The sequence below is a fragment of the Pan paniscus genome, chromosome 1 (assembly GCF_029289425.2).
Source record: "Pan paniscus chromosome 1, NHGRI_mPanPan1-v2.0_pri, whole genome shotgun sequence".
In the NCBI taxonomy this organism is placed as follows: Eukaryota; Metazoa; Chordata; class Mammalia; order Primates; family Hominidae; genus Pan; species Pan paniscus.
In genome coordinates this window covers 15,743,996-15,753,136 of record NC_073249.2, presented here as the reverse complement: position 1 = coordinate 15,753,136, position 9,141 = coordinate 15,743,996, and positions in this window count along the sequence as shown.

Genomic DNA, 9,141 nt, shown 5'->3' with positions numbered 1-9,141 from the left:
GCCATTCTACTGCCTCAGCCTCCCGAGTAGCTGGGACTACTGGCGCCCACCACCATGCCCGGCTAATTTTTTGTATTTTTAGCGGAGACAGGGTTTCACCGTGTTAGCCAGGATGGTCTCGATCTCCTGACCTCGTGATCCGCCCGCCTCGGCCTCCCAAAGTGCTGGGATTACAGGCGTGAGCCACCGTGTTTGGCCTGTCTTATTAGTTTTTATGAGTTTTAATGTTGTCTTTGGAGCAAGATAAAAAAATAAATTGGTTGAAAATGCGTGTTTCCTACAACGAGTTGAAGCAGTGATAATTCATGTGGCCCTTAGGTGGTTTGGGGACAACCCAGTGAATTTGTCTGCTTTCAATCTAGTTTTGCCATTTGAAAATTCACTTTAGCTCTCAACTTGATCTTTTAAACAATGAGATATCAAATTAAGGGAGGCATTTTATAAGCTAATTCCTGCCCTCCTGCCCTGCTGTTGGAAGCCACATACCTCTTCTGTGGAACGTTTCCTGACACTCTCAGGGACAAATGGGCTCTCTCGTGTAGCCACCACTCTGGCCTGCAACTGAGGACACTTTATTGCATTTATTTGTTTGTCAGTCTCCACCTTCTAAACTGTCTATCTTTAATTTAGAAATTCTTTCCTTGTTCCTCACACATAGTTGATGTTCAATAAACTTTTGTTGAATGAATGAAATGAACTTCTGTGAAGTTATATCCACCCTCTGTATATAATAATAATATTGCATTATTGTGGCATGTCCACTTTGTGCCAGAGCCTTTTGAGATGTATCTTCCCAGCAGTGCTAGTAGGACGACATTATTATTATCATCTTCGTTTTATAGATAAGGAAAATGAGGCTCAGAGAAAGCAACTCAAAGTCGTGTAATGAGCAAGTGGCAGAGCTGGGATCGGAACCCAGATCTCTCTGGCTTCAAAATTCTTCCAACTAATTTTAAAATCAATTGATTATTTAATTAATTGTTTCCAGGTTTATTGAGGCATAATAGATAAATAAAATTGTTTATATCTATGGTGTACAACATGTGGTTTGGATACATGCATACGTTGTGAAATGATCACCACAAGCAAGCTAATTAACATATTCACCCCTCACATAGTTGCTATTTTTTTATGTGTGTGTGTAGGGGTGAGGACACTTAAGATCTACTCTTTTAGCAAATTTTGAGTATTCAATACAGTATTGTTAACTAACTACAGTCACCATGCTGTACATTAGATGTCCAAAATGTATTTAACCTGCATAACTAAAACTCTGAACCCTTTGACCAATATCTCTCTAATCACACCTCTCCCCTGCACCCCATGCTAGCCCCTGGCAATCACCATTCTCTTCTCTGCTTCTATGAATTCTACTTTTTTAGATTCTCTATATAAGTGAGATTATGCAGTATCTGTCTTTCTGTGCCTGGCTTATTTCTCTTAACATTCTGTCCTTCAAGTTCATCCATGTTGTCATAAATGACAGGATTTCTTCTTCTAAAAGGCTGAATACTATTACACTGTACGTATATACCATATTTTCTTTATACATTTTATCCATTGATGGACACTTAGATTGATTCCAAATCTTCGCCATTGTGGACAATACTTCAATGAGTTGTTCTAATTATTATGCCTTTTTAATCCATTGAGGTAAACGAGAGTAGATCAGAAATATGTTCCCTACAAACAACTGTTTTTGCCCTATTTGTGTTTTCTGAGCAGTGGATTAGTGAAAAGAAGACTGGGTTGGATAAAAACTTGGGTCTTTGCACTGATTGTTATACTAACCAACTGCTAGGCGGCCTTTTGTCAGTAACTTTACCTCTCTAAGCTCAGTTTTGTTTTGTTTTGTTTTCTGTAAAGTTTGGATAATGATATTACGTATCTCATGGTTTTTGTAAAGATAGATAACATTAGACAATGTACCATAAAATGATGCTATTTAAAGTAGAAGTAAAATTAACGAAATATTTTCCCTTGGTATGTAGCAGCGTTTATTTTTTAAATGCTGGTCTGGCATAGCTGTGTGAAAGGAACGGTTTAGATCTGTATCTGGCCCAATACTATAGAGAGAAATGAATGTGCTGGGGCAGTGCTTGATAGGCCCTCAAAAAATAAAAAATTATATATTTTTTCATTTGGACTGCAGTAAAGGTATATATAGGAGCTTTAATTTCTCAAGTACATTAGCAAAATCTAGTTTACCTTTTAGTATGAGAGATGATCCTTTAAGAGATCAAGGAATCCAAGACCTTTGCGAAATGGAATAGACTCAAGCCCTGTTTATTTACTTATTTTTTTGAGACAGAGTCTTGCTCTGTCACCAGGCTGGAGTGCAGTGGCGCAATCTCGGCTCACCGCAACCTCTACCTCCCAAGTTCAAGTGATTCTCCTGTCTCAGCCCTCCGAGTAGCTAGGACTACAGGCGTGTGCCACCACGCCCAGCTAATTTTTGTATTTTTAGTAGAGATGGGATTTCACCATGTTGGCCAGGATGGTCTTGATCTCTTGACCTTGTGATCCACCAGCCTTGGCCTCCCAAAGTGCTGGGATTATGGGCGTGAGCCACTGAGCCTGGCCAAGCCCGGAGTTTTGAGTCTCAATGTCAGGGAGATAGTGGACAGGGAAGGCCTGAACTGTGTCCAGTGACAGGAAGAGAAAATAAGGCCACAGGTGTAAAACAATCTTAAGTAAAGGAAACGTCAACATGGTATGGTAACCATGCATTTTATGGTCTGTGTGCTGGTGCTTTGACATCTGGGGCCTTGCTGACCTTGGGGAGACTGCCGTCCCAGGGTTTGCAGATCTCTAGAGAGTGTCAATCATTTTCCCATGAGCATGCCTTTCAAAAGCAAATCAACCAAAGCAGAGCTCATACCCCTAGTCATATTTTTTTCTCATGGGTTCTCATACTCTGGGACACTCTCCACCTACCCTAGTCACCCCAGACAACTAGGGTCAGCTGCTACAGCCCATAGCCCTCTGAAATTATTCAAACCAGCCAATCATAAGCCCATGTGCCCTGCCTTACCTGTTCCTTCCTGCAGAAACCACAATAAAGTCTTTTACCCACAGTCCCCTGCCCCCTCTGCCTCTGACCAGCCCTGGTACTTCCCCAGGTGGCCTCTCCTCCTGGGAACCTTGAGTGACAAATTCTCTTTTCAACAGTAGTCATCTTGTAATCTGTTGGCCTTACTCTACTTCGAATTTTTAACTAATACACTATATGTTAAAACACACACTGATGGCCCAGGCTTGAAGACAAGGGCTTCAGCAGTCATGGAAAGGGTTGGCTTGTGTACAGAATAGCACTTGGGAGGTGTTAATGATCTTTTGGAACCTGCCCCTGGGCTCAGTGGTTATGTTTCTGTGACTACATGTAGACACGTGAACTAAGAGAGCATCACTTGGTGCCCTGTTGTGCTATTTCATAGCCCCCTGCAGGATTGTCAGGAATGTGGACCAGCAAGGCTGTGCTCAGAGCAGACAAGTGTGGGTCTCGTGGCTCGGGGCCAGTATTCGTCAGCAACACTACGTGGTGGTGATGAGAGGCCACAAATGGCCCCAAAGACACCACTTCTCCTCCCACTTTGGTCAACTTTGCTTGGACCAAACCTCCAGGGTGCTTGGGCAATTTGAGGGAAGAGGGGAGAAAGACTCAAGAGAAGAGTCTTAGATTTCCTTCTAGTAAAGCATGTTTGCTTAAGCAGTTAACAAGCAAGAAGAAGAGTCATGATCATAATAATATAGATCCCATTATTGTTACTCAGTCGCTAGGGCTGGAATATGGTTTTTGTTGTGGAGATTAGTAGGAGGGAGAAGCCTCAGGGAAACCTGAGAAGTGGAGAGGGGCATGGAAGGCTAAAAGATTGGGCAGGCAGGGGGCCTTGTTCAGCATCACACCTCTCTACCCAGAGCTTCTCCTTCTGTACCTTCTCTCTGCTCAGATCACAGACTTTGCAGTCCAGAAGCTGCTTCTTGGCAAGTGCAGCCTGGGGCTCTGCCCCTGAGACTTGCTGCCACGTTTGTTATGCTTGGAGGTCCTGGGGATCCCAGACTGATGAACCTGGTCGTGTCTCACAGTGTACAGAGACACTTTAGAGTGTTACAATTCCAGAAAGGCTGGCCTTTGCCCCACTGGCCCAGCACTGCAATATCTCTGTGCTGAATACTGAGTGTGAAGAGTACTGAGATGCTTCTTTCTACTCAAACATTACAAACATGCAGTTTCTTTCTCTAAGTAGTTGCAAGCCTTCTGCTGTAATTTGTAGTGGAGGTCCTCACAGATCATTCGTCTTGCTCACAGCTCTCTTCCAATTACAAGAGAAGCCTGTTCCTTGTTTTCTTTTTGATTTTTATTTATTTTTGATTGACTAGGGGTGGATAATAGACAGTGTTTTAAGAATAATGAATTCAGAGAGAATGTGAAAACTACAGGGCCTGGAACAGGTCTCTCATCTTTTTTTTTTTTTTTTTTTTTTTTTGAGATGAAGCTCTGTCACCCAGGCTCGAGTGCAGTGGTGCAAAAATCTCGGCTCACTGCAACCTCTGCATCCTGGGTTCAAGTGGTTCTCCTGCCTTAGCCTCCCAAGTAGCTGGGATTACAGGCGCCTGCCACCATGCCTGGCTAATTTTTGTATTTTTAGTAGAGACGAGGTTTTACTCGTCTCTATTAAATTAGATGTCGTCTCTATTAAATTAGATGTTGGCCAAGCCAATTTTGAACTCCTGACCTCAAGTGATCCACCCGCCTTGGCCTCCCAAAGTGTTGGGATTACAGGCGTGAGCCACCGTGCCTGGCCGTCTCTCATCTTTTTATTGGTATGTTTAGACTCAGTATTCAGAGGTAGGGTCATCTCATCAAAAACAAGGTGATATAAATAGAGCAGGAATCATGACCCCAAACCTCCAGTGGCTCATTCAAGTAATTAAGGAAGTGATTAATTAGATTCTGAGATAAAAGATAAAACATGAGAAAAATGCTTTATTACTCTCTGTATTAGTCAGGATTCTCCAGAGAGACAGAACAAATAGGAAATGGATATAGACATAGATTAGATATGGATGTAGATATAGATAGATAGATGGGAGAGGATTTATTAGGGGAATTGGCTCAAATGATTATTGAGGCTGAGAAGTCCCAGGACAGGTTGTCTGCAAGCTGGAGACCTGGGAATTCTGGTAGTACAGCTCAGTACAAGTCCAAAGGCATCAGAGCCAGGAGGTGATGGTGTAACTCTCATTCCAAGGCCAAAGGCCTGAGAACCCAGGGGTCATTGGTGTAACTCATGGAGTCCAAAGATCAGAGAGCCTGAAGTTGTCCAAGGACAGGAGAGGGACAGTATATCCCGACTCTAGTAGAGAGATTAACCTATTTGCCCTTTCTGTTTTTGTTTTCTGCAGGTCCCCAGTAGACTAGATGGTGCCTGCCCACATTGAGGGTGGATCTTCCCCGCTTAGTCCTCTCAGACTCACATGCCAATCTCCTTTGGAAACACCCTCACAGACACACTCAGAAAAAAAATGCTTTACCAGATTTCTAGGTATTCCTTATTCCAGTCAAATTAACATCAAAACTTAATCATCACGCTCCCTTATTTTTGTTTTCCTAATTGTTTCATGCATGTAAATAGCTCTAAGAGAGTCCATCAAAATCATGAAATCTCTTCCCTCCCAGAACTGGGTAGCACAGAAAGTGGTGGAGACTGGTGTCACGATGCAGATGAAATATGGACCCATGTAAATACAGACCTGTAGTCTGCCACTGCTACAGAGGCTCCACTTCGTTGTGGGATGTAAGATGCAGGTGCAGACTGAAATAGGGAAACTCTGAGCCAGAGGAGGAGACAGTGATTTGGGCCTCCATATGCTCTGCGGGATATAGATCCTGAGCTCCACTGACCCCCATTCCAAACTTAGGAGGCTTCCTGTTTTGGCTGCCATTCAGGGACAAATTCATGAAGACTTCCTCATAGCTCTTCCTCCCAAGGCAAATCCATGGACACCCTCCCCTCTGGCTCCCCTCCCAATTGGTGGAGGCTGGGGGAATGGATCTAAAGTAGGAGGGACCTCAAATCTGATAGTTATTCAGGTCTTACTGGAGCTTCCAGAGAGCTGGGCCTTGGGATCTTCATTTATAAAATGAGGGGTTTGCACCAGGCAGTCCCTGCCAGCTCAGATTCTGCAAACATGATTTCCTTTACCTATTTATTTCTAAAGTAATGCGTGGGCCTGCACGATGGCTCACGTCTGTAATCCCAGCACTTTGGGAGACCAAGCAGGAGGATCACTTGAAGTCAGGAGTTCAAGACCAGGCTGGCAAACATGGTGAAACCCTGTCTCTACTAAAAATACAAAGCTAATTGGGTGTGGTGGCATGCACCTGCAGTCCCAGCTACTCAGGAGGCTGAAGCAGGAGAATCACTTGAACCGAGGAGGCAGAGGTTGCAGTGAGCTGAGATCGTGCCATTGCACTCCAGCTTGGGTAACAGAGGGAGATTCCATCTCATAATAAAATAAAATAATGTGTGCTACTTAAAAAGCCTCAAATAATACAATGTATATAAAATCCCTTCATGTGTTTTGAGCTGTGACAATGCAAATATGAAGAATGAGTAGGGCTCATCCGACTACGTCTATGACTATGTCTCCATTTGACGGGGACAATTGCCATTTGCACCTATTGTCTGTCAGTCATTGCTAACAACACTCCTTTTATTCTCAAAATTTCCCAGTTGAAATGATTATTTATATGGACCACACAAGCATGGATGGCCCTGGGTGTGGTGCTACGCCATGGCTGGCTGATGAGAGTAGTTTCCCATAACTATAGAAGACATGGGCAGAGCTTTAGTTAAATAAGAAAAAGAGACTGAATAAGCTGACTGCTATGATGTGTCAAACCCACCAAGGCCTAGAATCCTATGTGATGTCCCCAAAATCCTATGTAAAAAAGAGGGGGATTCTGAGACGAGTGAATGCCCAGTTATAACCCTAAGGTAAGGGGAGAAGGAGGGGCATCTGGGGAGTCAGTGGCCCTTCTAAGACTTGTAGACATCAAACGAACACCACTCTCTGTGGGATTAAAAATGTGGCAGAGAAATTCACACACACACATACACACACACACACACACCACACCACACACCATTTCTTGACCCTACCTCCCTCTCCAGTTGTCATTTTATTCCATGCTGTCCTCATCACCTGGTTTTCTGAAAAATAACCCTGGCCTTATTGTTTCTCCTCTTTTACTTTGGTCAAGCTTCTGTGCCCACTCCTCACTCTCACCAAGTTCATTAATGAAGCACTTCAGGTCCTTGTTAGTTGACCTGCCTTCTTGCAGTGCAGGATGCTGATTGCTGTCTTTTTGAAGTCTTCCTTTTCCAACCTCTGTAGTGCTCCTTCTCAGACATCTTTGCTCAATCCTTAGAGTTTGGGTTCCCCAGTGTTCTGCCCTCATCCCATTCAACAATTCTTCCTGCAGCTCTTGTCCACACCAATTCAACTATTACCTACAAACTAGTGAGTTGAAATCCCTATCTCCAGACGTTTCTCATGAGTTCCATGCTTATATACCTGACTACCTTGAGACACATTCCTATAGTTTTTCCCCATGCACCCCACTTCACACGCTTAAACCTGAGATCATCAACTGCCTTCACCATTTCCCAAGGCTATCTTGACTCTTGCATCCCTAATCTTGTGGAATCTCACTGCCATCTACCCCGTTCCCAAGGAAGGTCTATATAAACTATCAACTTTATTTTCCTTTTACTCCTTACATCCAAACAGTCAATAGATGCTGTCAGTTTTATGCTTTTGACCTATATCATGCTTCTGCCCTCTTCTCCATCCCCACTTCCCTTCTTCAGGCTTCTATTACTTCCCATCTAAAACACTGCATGGGCAACTTCATTGATCTCCCTGCCTCTAGCTGTGTTCCCTTTCGGTCCAACCCTGTGTACTCTGACAGCAGAGCAACCTTTTGAAATCCCAAATCTGATCACTGTTGCCACTTTATTGGAGTTCCTTCCTATATAGCTCTGTTTTCCTTGGGGTCCTGGAATGATATTGGAGAAGGCATGGATCAGACCAATAGCTATAGGAGAAATGGCACATAAAAGCCAAGGTCTTATAGGCTCGGGACATTCTTTATATATATTTTTTTCCTGCACACTGTTTGGATTTGCCCCATTAAGCTGAGCAAACACCAAGATTCTTTTACAATTGGAAAAAGGTCCTAAGAGGGAGACCCTGGGGTTCCAGTTAATTTGACTGTGTGATGGCTCAAGAAGCTAGTTAGAAAGATATGTGACCTCATTTGTTCTCCTAAACTGATGAAGGGAGCCTACAGTTACATGTGAATAAGGAACTGTAGCAATGAATAAAGAACTGTAGCAGAGAGAAGAGACAACCTGGCACATGCTGGTTGGACTCCAGTCTTCCAGGGTTGGGAGATGCTCCTCCCATACTGCATTCTAGTGTTTCCCTCTAAACTTCTGGATTCCATCATGTCTCTGCTAAATACACTTCAAAGCTTCCTTCAGGATTAAAGCAAAATTCTTGAGACTAGCACATGACATTGTACTTGGTCTGGCCTCTGCCTTCCTCGCTAGTCTTCCAACCGTATCTCTTACTCCAATTATGACAAATCATTTTCAAAAGTGCCACACTTTGGTCTTGCTCCATGTTTTCTCTGCTGGGAACCTCTTTATTCTCTCAGGGCTTCTGTGCCTCATTCCTTCTTTGCTGTTTGGATGAGATTTTTTTATCCCCGTCAAACCTCATGCTGACATTTCATCTCCAATATGGTGACCTTGGGAAGTGGAGCCTAGTGGGTGGTGTTTAGGTCATGGAGGGCGGGGAATGAATCCCTCATGAATGGGAGACTGAGGTGGGAAGATCACTTGAGCCCAGGAATTCAGGACCAGCCTGGGCAACATAAGCAAAGTTCCATCTCTAAAAATAAAATTAAAACAGTTAGCTGGGCATGGTGGCACATGCCTGTAGTCTTAGCTACTCAGGAGGCTGAGGCAGGAAGATCTCTTTGAGAGGTGACAACATGCTAGCAGCCCTCGCTCACTCTCAGCGCCTCCTCGGCCTCGGTGTCCGCTCTGGCTCTGCTGGAAGAGCACT